This window comes from Typopeltis vanoorti, chromosome 4 (genome assembly GCF_054136105.1).
Source record: "Typopeltis vanoorti isolate ZY-2024b chromosome 4, IOZ_Tvanoo_1.0, whole genome shotgun sequence".
NCBI lineage: Eukaryota > Metazoa > Arthropoda > Arachnida > Uropygi > Thelyphonidae > Typopeltis > Typopeltis vanoorti.
Genome location: NC_143552.1, coordinates 2,452,403 through 2,469,182, shown reverse-complemented (window position 1 = coordinate 2,469,182; position 16,780 = coordinate 2,452,403).

The window sequence follows — 16,780 nt, the reverse complement described above, 5'->3', positions numbered from 1 at the left end:
GTGACAGACGCAGTACAGTGCATGACAACTTTCTTAGATGATTCCATCTTAAATGGTGAATATCGAGCTGGTGAGCATTACCTACTGATAATTGGCATGTGTTGTCGAAAATTTAAGCTAATTGGAGGTAGAAAATAACCGATGCAATTCTGATAATGGGATGTAAAAATCGAAGTCACTTGAAATGTTTACAGAATCGAAATGACCGATTCCGTAATTTCTTCGCTTATACTAATTTCCTTAATTAATACTTCAGAAATGAGCAAGTGTCGCTGCAAAAACTGAACTATAACCGTATATTTTCAGATGTGCGCAATGAAATGAGGCACAAAACGACTTAGTGGCAGAGTTGGCTCTCGAGGTGGTTCCGTTTCGTTGTCACACTTGAAATCAGATGCACCTTTTCCCTTAGGCAGGAAAATTTTATTAGGGAAAATGTCTTTCAAACTTAGGTTAAGTATCAATATTTTACGAAGGACAGTGAGGTGTACTATTATAATGGAGATGAGAAGAACGCACTGGAGTAAATGCTTCTGCAATATTAAAAAGAGCGAAGCCACTTCTCTAAACATTGTTTGTGGATCATGCACAGGGGACTGCCATGGCAACTCCCCTAGAAATTAAGTTCGATTTACTAGCCCATAATAGCTCCGATAATTTCATTTTTGTTGATTTGCTGTGTCTGAAACAAAGTTGCGTGTTATAGTAACTGCACGACGTCATTTGGGAGATAGCAATAGCAAATTTGAAAGTCATCAACTTTGAGTAAACGAGGTGTAATTTCTAGTGGAAATTTTTTAAGTGAGTATTACTGCAGCGAGATGAAAAAAGCTATCGCAGGATACGTTTTCCTTCCGGTAAATAACCTAAAAAGGAAATGCCTCAGTTCTGTTTCCAGTAATACTGCGACTTACTACGTGTAAATTTTAGTATTCTACTATAACAGAGGCAAGGAAGGGCAGATTTTCATTGGTAAGCAGTAAACAAGTTTTCTACTGCACAAGAGTTTCACAGAGTATAATATTTAAATGAAAAATGTAGTTTTATTAGCATACATTAATGAAAAACAAATTCTGGAAGGTTCATGAGAAGACGAAACAGATTATGAATTACAGATCCGCGAACACAAACCTGTTATCCTTAAAAGCAAAACTGGTTTTCTAACTTCATGCTGGAAACTTGCAGTGCGAAAGAAGAGCGAGTTCGAAACCTCACAGCGAAATGATCATTTCTCTCTGAAGATTTCTGCTCGATATCCGATTTACAAACAAAAGTAACAGAGGATTTCTTGCTCTGCGCGTATACGTCCGTCGGTAGGATTCTTTGTGGACTGTTGAACAATCTTCAAACGAAATGCAGTTGCTTTCAACTATGCTAAAGAAATATCATCTGCAAAAATTTCACGTTTCGTTCTAGCAGCTATATAAATTTAAATTACTTTTTTTGCCGCCATGGTTTAGCCAAGCGATTAGCGCATTCATTTTCTATCCAGTAGATATCCAGTAGAATGTGGGTTGAAGTGCCATCGGGTCATGGGATTACCTCATTCGTTATTGCCTTTAGTTGCTGGATGAATTTCATCGAATGGTGTCTCTAACAGGTTTTCAGCATTTCTAAAAAATGAAAACGCTAAAAAATTCTTGTCCCATCATCTCTACTGCTGAATTATATTTGCATCTGTAAATATTAGTGGTACGTTTGATTTTTTCTTCTTCAAGGTGAACTGAAGTGGTCAATTTTTGTAACAAACTTTAGCAGTTTGGTATATGCGTTTCTAGTTTACACAAATTGAGTCTTATACCGTGAGAGGGTTTTCGGTGCAGGGAGAGAGAAGTGGAAAATGAAATTGGCAAAATTTTCCAAAAAGTACTGGAAAACAAGCCTTTTTTTGACGAATTGAGTTTGCCTTTTCTAGCTTTCATCTCCTGCGTTGCTTGAAGCAGTAGTACAGGATTAAAATCATCGACCACATTACAATTGTTTTACATTTCCGCAAACCTGTGCAGTCTCAGATTATATAAAGCGCGACCGATTAATCAATGATAGGATACATTTTTTTCTATGATCTCCATCTATGAAATGGACACGGGAAGAAATCCCCTGTTATTACGATAAAAATACCACTGTCACCATTTTTTTTTTCATTTTATTATTAATCGCAAACTGAATTACGATATGACTAATGAACGATGTCTCAATGTTCTAAAATTCACGAAACTTTCATGGGAAAATTTAGTCTGCGAATTGCCTGCATTATGATTTATCGTATTTGACATCAGAGTAAAATTCATTTATCCCTGTACTAATGCCTGAATTCAAATTCGGGTGTCTGAAAATTTGTGTGTACACTGCTTACAAGACATGATTTATACGACTGCTCTTTAAAAAGCGACATGGGCTGAACTGCTCTTACGTTGAAAAAACGACGTCAAGCTCATTAAAAATTTAATGATAATGTTTCAGAGTGCAACTTTTGTTTTTTTTTAATTTCAGGAACCACAAAAAAAAAAAAAAATCCCAGATTGCCGATGATTGTTTCAGCAGCAATCAATGCCAATATCTAGATTTTGTTGATCGCTGAACTCTGGTGAATCATGTTGACCACGTTCATGAGAAAATGCAATTGATGTTCTTTAACATAGTCAAATAAAGATCCACAAGCAGCTGCACTTCCACCAATCACCTATTGTTAATAAACGTGAAGTCGGACTAAAAAAAAAAAAAAAAACACCTAAAGAAACGGAAAATAAACAACGCATACAAACATGGAAGTCGTTTTGGAATTAATTCGGTCATATGAAAAGTGGAATATTTGGATAAGGAAGCAAGCAAAGGTAATGGATGTTACATTTACTAAGGCAATAAACGGCATCTCTTATAGAATGTTCTGGGAAGATCATGCGATGAGAATGTCCGACAACATATGGACAGCGAGAACAACAGAACAGACACCTCGAATCAGTGGTCAGAAACCAGGTAGCCCAGTGGTAAGATTGGGCGATGAAATAACCAGATGTTATGGACATGTATGGTGGATAGATGCAGAAGATTGGCCAAAGTGGAAAAGGCATGGAAAGGTATTCGTCCAGCAGTGAACTGAAAAATCTCTTAATGATCATGAGACAAGTAATGATAAAGTTGAAACAAGCTGGAAATGCTTCTAAAGTATCTGTCATACTTCGTTCTAAACTCTGACGAGAATTCAACACTACTTGATGAGCAAAGTAACGTTTAGTATTGGGCTCTTCAAATAAATTCCATTAAACTAATCTGTATATTAATCATCATTCAGTATGTAAAAATTACTTAAAAGTCATCCATCCTAGAAATAAAAATTATTCAGAATACTCCACGTTAGAAGAAATCCCCTTCCAAGCTGTCCATTTTGGTGCAATGACGAGATGCCCCGTAGTAAACAGAGAAAATTTTGCTCGTATTTCAGTTAAGGTCAGATTTTATGTGAAAAGTCTTCTTTCCTTTGTTGAAGATTAGCGATTCATTGCTCAATATGGCCTCACTAATTAGTAATTAATACTAGATGGCTTATGTAATAATTCTCAAATTACAGGCGAATACCTCATCTATTATCACAGAACCTTCATGGCAGTCGCAAGGTCCCACATCGGCTATTCAAACCACGTTATTTATTTATTTATTATATTTTTTGTATGTGTGACTAAAATCTACGTGAGTGGTCTGTAAAGTTCTCCGCCTAAAAATGAAAAAAAAAAAAACGAATTTATAATTTCTAAATTATTTTTAGTTTTTAACATAATCTCCCATAAGACTTAATACATTCATTCTAGCGATGATCCAGCGCCATTATCCCTTTCCTGTAGTAGTTCGAAGTAAGATCTGCAAAACATCCCTCTACAGCTGCAATCACCTCTTCATTCCAAGAAAAACGATGAGCAGCGAAGACGTTTTTAGTTTTGGGAAGAGATAGATGTCAGAAGCAGCCAAATCTGGGGAATAGGGTGGATGTTCCAACAATTCATAGTGCAGATCCTTTAATTTTCCCATTGACAAATCACTTTTGTGGGAAGGTGCATTGTCCTGATGAAAGATGATTTTTTTCTTCTACAAACCGGGTCTTTTCTCAAGAATTTTTCCTTCTCGTCTTGTTAAAAGATCGGAATAATATTCCCTGGTTATTGTTTTACCCTTTTCAAGATGGATGAAATCAAGAACCTCATCCTCCCTCAAAGCTTACACCGAAGCCCGTAATAGATGCAAAAAAAAAAAAAAAAAATCAACGCTTCCAAAACAGACTTTGAAAGAGCAATAACCAGGAAACTAGCAGCCTGTCCAAACGGCAGCCGAGCCTTTTGGTCTCTTGCCAAAGCAATTGGCCGCAACTTCTGTCCAACACTATTCCCACCCCCTATCACACCCTGATGGCTCTATTGCCTCATCACTCACAGAAAAAGCCAATCTCCTGGCCTCATACTTTGCTTCAAATACATGCATAACTGACGATGGGAAATGTCCCACAACCTTTCCAGACACCCAACATACAATTCCCCCCTAGATCCTTTTGCCAGGATGAAATCAGAAAAATACTGTCCCAATTAGACACAAAAACGTCTCCTAGCCCTGATGGCATTCCCCCAATTGTTCTGAAAAATTGTGCTCCAGAACTGACCCCTATCCTATGTCACCTGTATATACTCTCCTACTCCACTGGAATCTATCGCACAAACTGGAAATTGGCCTATATTCAACACATTCTCAAGAAGGGTGACAAGTCACTGGCATCCAATTACCGCCCTATCTCGCTTACCTCAGTCCTGTCAAAGGTAATGGAAAAAATCATCAATTCCCACCTCCTACACTATCTTGAAGATACTCACCAAATAAATGACCATCAGTATGAATTCCGCCACTGCCGATCAACAGGAGATCTACTCACGTACGTCACCCATCTCTGGACAAATGCTATGGAGAGGTTTGGCAAATCTCAAGTGGTTGCACTGGATATCTCCAAAGCCTTGGACCGTGTCTGGCACAAAGGCCTACTAGGCAAACTACCATCATTCGGTCTGACCCAGGACTTCTGTAGGTGGATTGCCAGTTTTCTGTCTGGACGCACACTGTGTGTGATGGTGGATGGCTCTATATCCTCCACCACTGAATTAATGCTGGGGTGACACCAGGTTTTGTCCTCTCACCAACGCTGTACATCAACGACTTACTGCAATTGACCTCCAACCCAATACACAGTTTTGCAGATGACAGCATACTTCATTCCTCGTTTGGATTTGATAAGCCTTACCCTACACAACTCACCTCATCCTACAGAACATCAACCACCACCACCACCACCACCACCACCCTCAACTCCGATCTCCAAGCCATCCTACAATGGGGTTCGGATAAGCTCATAAATTTCAGTGCCAACAAAACCCAGTTTTTGTGCTATTTTCCCATAAAAAAGAACAACTTTTTCCCAATATCCTTTTCCACGATACCCAAATTTCCAGACAGCCTGAGATCTCACTCATCGGAATCATCCTCACATCAAACCTCTCCTGGCACAAACATATCTCAAACATTGCATCCTCAGCCTCAAAAAAACTAGGATTTCTCTTCCGCTCAAGACGTTACTTCACCCCCGAACAGCTACTAACATTATACAAGTCACAAATCCGCCCAACTATTGAATACTGCTCCCACATATGGAGTGGGGCCCCTAAAAGCTCTCTCAAAATGCTCGATTCAATACAGAGGAGGGCAATTAGATTTATCAATGATTCATCCCTTACCAACCCTCCCCCCCCCCTACTTTCACACAGACGTTTGGAGTCTGCAGTAAGTATATTCTAAAAATATTTCCATGGGAAATGCTCATCCGAAATAACATCAATAATTCCCCCGCTCAGTACTAAGCTCATTGGAACACGTGCAGCTGCTGCACAACATCCCTTCACAGTACACCTAGAAACAAACAGAACAAATTTCTTTTCCTCCTCCTTCATTCCTGCAACTGCTGCACTGTGGAACAGTCTCCCACCTACTGTGTTTCCCAACGAATACAATTAATTTACAGTCATTCAAATGAAATGTAAACAAATTCCTCCTTTCACAACCCACCATCGATACACGGTACTAATGTACTATAGGTTGACCAATCAACCTCCTGTGTATGGGCCCAACATAAAAAAAAAAGATAATTAATACAAAAAAATGCCTTTAGCATCCCAAAACACCGATGCCATGACCTTGTCTTCTTTGGCGCTGAACAACCGGCTTCTGTCCACCGTTTTGACTGCTGTTTGATTTCTAGTATGTACTGGTGAATCCAAGTGTCATCCATGGTAACAAATCGACACAAAAAATCAGTTTTATTCTTGTTGAAACGCTCCAAGCACTGTTCAGAGATTTTCATGCGAGTGCGTTTTTGATCTCCGCGGCACCCATCTTGTGCAAAGCTTTTACATTTGCAATTCTTCATGCAAATATATCCTACTTCTTTCGAGATGCCAATATTCTCAGCAATTTCACGCATTTTGACTCGCCGGTCATCCAATAACATATCGTGCACTGATCAATGATTTCCGGTGTTGATACACTTTTTGGACGTCCTTCACGTGGATCACCTTCAAGGCTAGTACGGCCACACTGAACTCTGCGGCCCATTTCTTAATTGTCGAAAACGAAGGAGAAGAGTGCCCATAAACTTTTTTGAACTTTTAATGAATTTCTTTGGGCGTTAAACCTTCTTCTACAAGGAATTTTATAACCGCACCATACTCAGTTTTATCCATTTCAAGGGATACAGACACTTTGACTTCCGACATCTGTATAAAAACAACTACTTGATAGAATGACTTGCAATTTCACATCGATGCTTATTACTGATGTACCAAGTTACATAAAATAATAATCATAATAATAATAAAACACTTGCTGATAGTGTTGCCATTTATCGTTGAGGTCGAGAACTTTTCAGACCACCCTCGCACAAAACATTCTTCTTCTTTTTCTTCTACTACGCGTTATTCCCGCTTCCCATGCAGGGTCCGCGTGTTACTTTAGATGCGACTTCTTGTTAGTACTACTCCCAACCGACCCGTCGCCTGGTCTGCCGCTGGGGGGGATATATTTTTGACTGTAGATGGGTATGTTCACGGGGCCGGTTTGCCTGTTTGCGGGATGAAAAACGCCAGATGAACTGGCGGAAAAAACCCTACTGACCGCGCCCAAGACCGGCTAACTTGGCTATGCCTGAGGAAGATCCTCAAATTCCTCACGTCTACAACGGGAATCGAACCTGGGACACTCCTTCCCCAGGCATATGGTTGCGAAGCGCAAAGCCACCAGGCTAACCGCGCGGTTTCCTCGCACAAAACATTATAAACAAATAATACATTTAGTACGAGAATGGGTAAGTATTTTTTTCAATTATTAATACAGTATTTACTGTTTATATATTTTACATAATCCGGAAACACAGAACTTTTTCAAGCCACCACACGATTCCAATATAAAAAGACAATCACAACAATCCATTCCCTCAGCTGGATTCGAATCCGCACCCATCGGTTGCATTATTTATCCTCATGGCCGCAGCATTATCCCACCCGCCCCCACAAAAAAGGAGGGAAGAAATTTTCCTGCGAATTCAATGGTTTAGAACCTTGTGAAGAATTACTCCAAAATTGATTTTACAGATTTCCTTCAGTGCCACATTTAACATTCAATGTCTGCGTAATTCACTGCCAGAATGCAGAGATATCCATGTTAATTAATCCGATTGATCTTTTGTACATAAGTCTACTATTTTTATTTTTTTATAAAAACTCATTCGGCCAACGTTCTGCATGACTGCTTTTTTTTTTAAAAAAAAGCAAAAATAAATTACTTTAATAAATAACAACAAAAGAAAAAAAAACTGGTTATGAAATCTGATCTTACATTCCATGCCAGTCCTCATTGGAAACCACATTTTTCTGCTCTTTTTCTCTTCATTTTCTGCTCTTCCCAAACAGGATTCAAAGTTTCTAATGCAGCCGAGTTCATTTTTTCTCTAATTTCGTAGATTAGGAAGGAATATATATTTACTGTTAGTAGTGATCAGTTGCATTATTTTTTCATAAATTTTCATCTCTTGATCATCATCATCATCATCAGTAGTTCTAATAAGCACTTAAACGCTCACGACCTTCCAAGTATCGTTGAGTTTCGTAACGGTAATTCGAGGATACGTTGGTTAGCCCAATGAATATAAGTAGCCTTTTGTATGTAAATTGCGTGTGCTCTGATTGACTGTTCATAGGGTGACAAAACTAGAACTTCTGCAAGGGAAAACTTTGTATCTCCGTATGAGAACCTGCACCTTATCTCCAGTGTTGAAAACCCGTGATAAAGGATCTTCTCATCCAACGCGAGAAGTACCTTAATCGCAGTTCTTTTCGCGATTCTTCAATAGATAATACCATTTTAACCCCAAATCCTAAGCACCTATCTTTCCTTATACAGTTGTTCTCTCTCTCTCTCTCTCTCTCTCTCTCTCTCTCTCTCTCTCTCTCTCTCTCTCTCTCTCTCTCTCTCTCTCTCTCTCTCTCTCTCGCTCTTTCTCCAAAGGCATTTCAAATTATACCTGAAATGTCTTTGGTTCTTCTCCTGGTAACACTGACTGTAATCTTATCTACAGTGCGTTCTGCTGATGGATCGTCACCCAGTAATTTGATTAGCATTAATTATTGATTAATGAGACCAGCTTATATCCAACCTGCTCGTTGATAAGGGGAGATTAAAGTCAGTGATTAATTTCTCCTCTCATTACCCTAACGTCAGTTATCTCAAAGACTACGGACAAAGTCATCAAGAGTCAATTCTTCACTTCCTGATGCCATCCAATTATTTCATGATCACGAGAAAGGATTCCGTCGTTCTCATTCCACAGCAGATCTCTTTTTGCGCTCTTACCAACCTTATCAACCAAGCAATAGCAAGGTTAATAATATATTGAAAAATCCAGCGGATAGAGGTGGTAGAGAGGACACGAATATTGCATCATGCAGTGTACATATTTACGCAAGATAAAGTGAATGATTATTTACTCAAGATAAAGTGAAAAAGATCATTGAAGCATAAAATTCGTAGATACAGATGGGTCTAAGGCAAAACTGCAGGTAGGGCACAGGCGGCCAACCCTATGAAGAGGCAACTTTTATTAGTCATAAAGTAATAACAATCGAGCAAATTATGTAGATGTTTCAAATCCATTATTATTATTATTATTGGTAATCCAATCACGAAAGGGTGAGCAACCTATAGTAAGTACATTACTACCGTGCAAGGGCAGATATTAGACAATTGTGATGGCGGTCATTGAATTTGGAGTGAACATTTAGAAAAGACTTCTGTTATTGATGGTTTCATCATTATCTGAAAGCTTCATAGAAAACAGAAAATGAATAAAGTACGTTGGTGAAATTTGTAGAAGTGTATGATGGCAATTTGAGTTATTGAGAGACAAATAGAGAACAAAACACAAAAATCACGCACTAGTTTAACATCATATTTGATCTTCTAACGAAGCACCTTCAATTTTTATAAGCATCTTTTCGCTTAGGGTCAATATTTATTACAGCAGTGAACGAACTGTAAAATATTATGGCATAAAAAAAAAGAAAAAAGAAAACACTTTCAACTATGCTAGACGCCATGCCTTCTGAATCGTGCATTTAAGAGGAAAGGCGAATATTTTTTTGACGTAAGAATACGAAGCCTTGTCCTACAAGGTCGTAACAATAGTGTATGTATGTGTTAACGTGGTAAATTCTGAAATTTGTAAATTTTGCTTCTGGTGTAAGATAACTTGCGATGACTACTGTCAACGATTGCATAGAATACGATACCGCAGACTAACCGTAGTCAGAATCACTTCGTCCGCATGACCAAATCACTGTGAAATGTTTATCTCAGAAATCTAAAAAAAATAAACGAAAGCAGAACACAAAACGGTGCTATTCAGAAAGAAGTGAACTCACCTGAATTAGTGGAGCCGCACTTTCTCTCCTAGTTAGGGTGTTGCTGTGGTTGTGATTGAGAATCGGAAAAACGAGGTCATGATTGCTTCAAAATCTGCGACTACGCAGTAAACCGTATGATTATTAATGTCATCGATGTTTACAACTGCTGCTGATTCTGCAGTAGGGAACAGCAGTAGACTCTGCATTTTTTTTTTTTTTTTAAGATTTGCTGACTTGTGCGGGCTTGTCATTAGAATTTCCACATTTGATCACCGACAGACAACACGCCTACTTCAATTCTAAACCCTGACAGGATTTTTCTAACATAACTGGGAAGGACGCTTCACGTTAGCACGAACGACCGAAGTGCATGCGTCGTCTGAAATATTCAAAGTATCCTGACAGATCGCTGTGACCTCAGCGCGAAAAAGAGTTCTGATTGCGTGTTGAAGCATAATTCTCATCATCGGTATCCAATCTGAGAGCGAATGCAGTTAGACAGCCAGCGCTTCCTATTTTATGCCAAAAGAAAAATGTTACTAAAATATCCTACTCATGTCCACCTTGATGATCGCAAATTCTGGACGCAATTATCTGTTTGCAGATTTTCTAGTAAAGCAGCGAACGGTAAATATTCCAAAATATAAAGGAAGACTGATAACAGTTCGGAATGAGTATATTTTATCTCTGACCATCGATTTCTGATTGATCTGTGAAAGCTTCCACACACTCTGAGGCAAAAGAAGTGGCAGTCTTAGAGAGGACTGCTTCCTGTTAAAAAAATAAAAATCAGCTAACGGCTTTTTTATTCCCGTATATATAGGGAGTAGGCGAGGCCGTTTTTAGCCCTATCTAACTTTTGGAGACTGAGTGGGCAATTCAATCTCCATTGGTACCCAATCAGAGATAGCTAGCCCAAGGCTATCACTAATTAAGCGGCACTCAGTGAAGAGAGACGGCTCAACAAGTGTCGCCATCTCGTGGTCACTAACTCTAACACTCGTATTTAATGTGTGAAATAATGTTTTACGGTTCTACGGTCGATTTTCTTGAGTTTACGGGACGAAAAACCCGAGTTTCCGGGAGAAAAAACCCGCTTGCCCGTGCCAGAGATCGACTAACTCGGGAACCGGTCGAAAAATTTCCTCTAGTCGCCGACTAGACTCAAAATCAAGTCTTCCTTAGTGCGGCTAAGCGCCGTGGTATGCAAACGCCACATCCACTGATGATTTGAGCTATACAGGCTCAAAACTTGTTTCCCCAGGTGAGGCTGCTTCCTGTTTTGATGCAAAAAATTCATATTGATTTAGAAACATCAGCTTACACTAATTTTATTTTATTTTATTGTGGCTTTGGTACTTCAACATCTCTAATACTACTACTGTACACACATACAGTCGGTCGACTCAGGGACTGCTGGATAGGATTTAGAAACAAGTGAGAAAGACGGGAACTGCTCCGAGTAGAATAGAGTGGAACCTTGAAGGGATGAACTTTAGAGGTTAGGCGGAAAAGAGGGTATGTAATATCTCAGTTCGTTATGTTGTTTAAGAGATCATTCTAACTGACATGTAGAAAGATTTATTTTTCTATCTATCTATGTGCGGTTTAGCGCTGAGGAGTGCAAAAGCCCCTTCCACTGAGCTACTCAAGCTCCATATATTATGGAAGACCACCTTTTGTTAATGCAAAAGGCAACTTTACGAAGATGATTAAATAACCTTGTTGCTCAAGAGCAATGTGAAAAACTGAAGTAACAAACAACAGGAAGTTTCATCTTGAAAAAGGTGAAAAGCGTCAGCTTGTGAACAGCGCTATGAAGTCACTTTATTGGGAAACTACGGCTTTCTTCATCAGATACTTTACCTTCTAATTAGTTATTTTTTCAGCACGGCAGTTATGTTTTGCACTACATTTTACCACCATCGCAAAATATTCCCTAAGTTTCGATTTCCTGTCCACCACCATCACTGCGTGAATGCGAAGCTTGATCAAACTCCCGACGATCACTCCATCAGCCAATGTCTTGAAACAAAATTAACTAATGGGTAGAAAGAGCGACCTGCAGCAAATCGCTGGCCAAATGCGTTCTGTTTCAATGCTCTAGGTTGTCTTTATAGTAGCGTTTATAGTAACGTTTTGAACAAATATGCCCGTGTTCTACAGAAAAGAAACATTTAGCAAACTTCGTGCGTGAACGGTAAGATGAGCAGCTTGGTTCGCAACAGTAAGAATGTCGTTGGGATGTTAGCAGAATTTTTAGGATTGCGAAATACTCCTGTGTGTACATGAGTTTATAACATTTTTTAATTACGGTAAATCCAAATTTAACAAAGAGGATGCTCATTTATGATTATTATTTTCACAGAAAGAATCATTCTCAGCTGAGAGATGAACGTATGTACAATTCCAGTCACTTTCTACGTGTTTGTTTATCCAATCGGAAGAGATAGTCAAGGATTTATTGAACTTAAAAATCAGTGACCGTAAACTAATAAAATTCTTTCTTCATTTTAATATCACCAACATTTCTGGCTCGTTTTAAATTTTCCGATTATAACACAATTTTGACTCATCTCTAGGCAGTTCACACTTCCATATCCTCCTACTAAACAAGATTGGAGGGCAAAAAAGATTTTTGTATCCTGCTCTGTTTGTATCTGATAATGATATTACGTGCTTTAAGGGAACACCTCGTTTCCAAGACGGAATGCGCAGCATGTTCACAGTCAAACGACATAAGATCATGCAACATCCATTAGACTTCGTGATGGTCTTCATTAACTTTACAGTTGCGTCCCTTAGAATGAAATATGCTCTTCAAAAGCAAAAATGTTCCCCCAGACCATTTGCAGTCCCTCAGTTCCTTTGGAATTTATCACAAGTAGGAACCGACCTGCTCTCAGTTGTTATCAGAATTATTGTTCGAATATTAAAAGGAGCGCTGATTGTAGGATGGCATTCATCACGAAACGAAACGCCAATTAGGACTTTCATCCTTCAAAACGCAGACTTCGCTTTCCCACTGAGGTGATATCACGCCGCCATGACAATATAAATATTTCAGAAGACTCTACGTGCTTGCATTAACCATTCCCTCCAATTATACCTTCGGTTGATACAATACCTTAGAATTAGAATAAGAATGTATTTTTCTCAACAGCACGACCAAATGTCGAACTCCTGACTGTCGCCACTTAATTACCAGTTGCCAGATTGTGCGATGAAAGTACATTTTTCGCAGAGGCCATTGTTTCCTACATTAAGCACACCGCATGCTGTCATAATCCTATCATTCACAAGGCATACGATTTTTTTCTGGCCGCTGCTACTCCGTCAAATGAAATATTCATTGTCTGATACAAATGCACAGAGTATTTCAGGTTTTGGTTGGTGATTCATCATAATAGTAATTTTATAACTAAACAAGAGTAACTTGCTTTTCCATTTAGACCCATTTATTTATTCTATTTTTATACAAATCAAATGAATTTTGACGTTTTCCCAAGGTTTACTCTCTCTCTCTCTCTCTTTCGTCAAGTATTTACTCTTTCGTAATAAGGCACCTCATTTAGCTTTCAGAATCGCCGAAGGTAATGAAATCATTGGGAGTTATTCGATCAGAAAGCGGTGATCTTCGAGACATACCAGGCTATGAAGATTATTCAATGCGAACAACAAATGAAACTTTGTTGTTCGTATCATAATCAAAACTACTAATAAACTATGAATGCATCATTACCTTTCATTTCAGAATATTTTTGAAACATACCTTTTGAACAGCTGTCGCTATCTGCAAAAAGCAGGCAGCAGAATTTTCAATAATTTTCAAGCGAAGTGGTGGTCTCACACTGGGCGATAAAATATACCTACAACCAGTGTGCTGAAGGCGGCAAGCACCCCCTTTGTCCGAGCCGGCTGTTAAATTTTCAATAATTTTGGAGACTTGTTATACTGACAATGGGCATGAATTGTAGAGCAGCACACGCTCCGGTCCACAATGGCTTGCGACATTTGGATAAGCTTGCATGTGGACACACGGAAAATCCAACTGACGAGTTTATTTACAAATAAGCTCCCTTAGTGCATCGCGCCCTAAAGCATGCCGTTACAGAAGCAGCCCAGTTAAAATTAGGCAGGTGCTTGGTGATAATGGAATTCGTGTACACTTTCGAGGATTGTGATTCACAAAGCAGAACCAGCCGCATATTGTCCAAAGAAGGCGGGGATGAGAAATAGTGTAAAAAGATATCACATGTCGAAATAATGACAAATATTTATTGGGAAACGAGTTAGCGGATCGGAATGCAACTCTAGTTGTTAGACTACTGTGATACTCCTTACAAAATCAAGTTATTTTTTAGTGAAATCTGAAGTGTGACAATCGTAACCGCTTGGATTAGGAAGCGTAAATCTTTCTCTTCAACGATAAAGTATTCAGATTAAGAAGACATTTTCTTCACTATCGCATATCAATTAGACAGGCTGCGGAAATAGCTATTACATTGCCCCAACAATGTGACGTGAACCGAGATAAGAAGGTGAATTGCTGATGACTGAACAGAAGTCGAAAGATCGCGGAGAAGTCTAGGTGACGCACACAAGTGCTGTGAGCCATTGTGTGAAGAAGGGGACGGGCCATATTGCACAGGTTGTCAACAGTGGCAACACTGCCAGTGTTCTGGAATTTCCAAAAGAACTTGGGGGATTACAAGAGTACCGAATGACGCTGTCCACAGCGTCGAGAAATATTACAGATCACTTCAGTTAGCCGTGAAACGTAAAGTAACAAAGAATTAACTTCCAGGCTGCATTATTATTAAATTATAAAGTATAACTGAAATAAACGGGCATTAAAAATAAAATAATAGCAATTTATAATAAAATTCAGAATTTTATTATAAATATGGACGAAAGAAAAACATGAACAAGTACTTTGTCTTCAATAATCTTCTTGCACAAGAAAAACAAATTCAACGTATCATCAATAACAGGCTTCAAATCCACTGCTGGATTTACGCATAAACTGACAGGGAACAGCTTAGTGCCCATAGAACAAGGAGCCTCCCTCTCACTCCTCACATTTACCTAGGAAGGAGAACGTCTTAAATGTTATGGCCAAGGCTACCGTAAATTTTGCCATGCCAAAATGGAACTTCAGCAGAATCGAATAAGAAGCTGGATGTCGTTTTCTTTAAGAAAGAAAACGACATACTAGAAAGTATGGCTGACAAAATAAATGACTCTCTTGACATGTAATACCGATCGCCTCATCGCTGTGGAGTTAATAAGCCGGGCCCGCAGTACCGAATGGGCAAACTGGGCATTTGCCCAGGGCAGCAAATTTTCAAAAATTTATACAAAATTTTCAGGCGTATTATTCTTTTAATATTTTTTATATATATTACACGGCGCGAGTTGAATATTGATTGACTGAGTTTTCCTCATGTGCGCTGACATTCACAATCGCGCAGATTTGCTTACTTTGCGCATCTTAGGACTTTTGGTGGCACGCAGTGGCGTGACTAACTTCATAGGGAAGCATTTGACAAATCTCCTTAATTATGTCGGAATACGGAAGAAAACGGTTATCGGGGGCTCAATACCTTAAAAGAGAAGCGGAAAAAGACGCAAATATTAAAAAAAAAAAAAAAAGAGTGGTCAAAATCAAATCAAATCAGCAATGAGTGGTTCCTTGAGTAAATTCTTAAAATCAGATAATTCTAATGATAGTGTTGGTGAAATAGTTGCTTCAACTTCGCAAAGTCGAGAAACTAATGAGAAAAACGTAACGTTAGAACTTACGGAAGAACCGATCTCCGAAACACCAGTTTCCGAAGTGTTAGAAGAAAAGCAAAATACAGAATCACAAGAATTTACACGCACTAGCGCCGCTAGCGAAACTCAAAGAAGTGTAATTTCATACGACCCTGCAGAATGGCCTCAAATAATTAATGATTCATTTGGAGCGTTTGTGGCAGAGAAGGGACCGGGACAAATTGGTAACGCTTATGAAGAAAATAAATTTAATTTTCCGCAAGACAGTCGTGGTCGCCGTTTCAAACCATCATGTTACAAAAGACAATTACATGATGGTGAAGTATTGCGAAGATAGTAGTTAATATATTCCCGTAAAAACAATACGGTGTTTTGCTTTTGTTGTAAGCTTTTTTCGACCAATTAAATTGCGTTCAGGTAATAGTGACTGGAAACATTATTCAGAAATTTTAACTGACCATGAAAACAGCACGAGTCATTTAATCGCACATAACAAATGAATAGAAGTTAGAGTCAAGTCCGAAACAACTATTGATGCGACCCAACGGAGAATCTTGAATCTTAATTTTTATAAGTGGAACTCTCTTTTAGGAAAATAAAAGAAACTCAAGATAGATGGGAAAATAAGAAAAAAAGTCAGAAATAATTAGAACATTTAATATAAGTATTCAAAAAAATAACATATTTACAGAATAACAGAAAAAAAATTAAATTACATAAATATACTTGAAATTTTTTAAATTAAAATTTTAAGGTTTTTGATTTCATATTCACAAAATTAGAAATAATGGTCTTACCGTCTAATTCCGCACATATATCATTTTCAATAGCTATTAACGCCAAACTAACAAGCCCTTTTTGTAACATGCTTGTTCTTAAGTAGGTTTTAATAAATTTTCAACTTGGAAAAGGAACGTTCACCGCTCGCTACATTAACAGTTGAGGTTAATAGTATTCTTAAAGCAATTGAAAAGTTAGGGAAAGATAAATTATTGGACACAATAAAATTAAGAATATCGAAA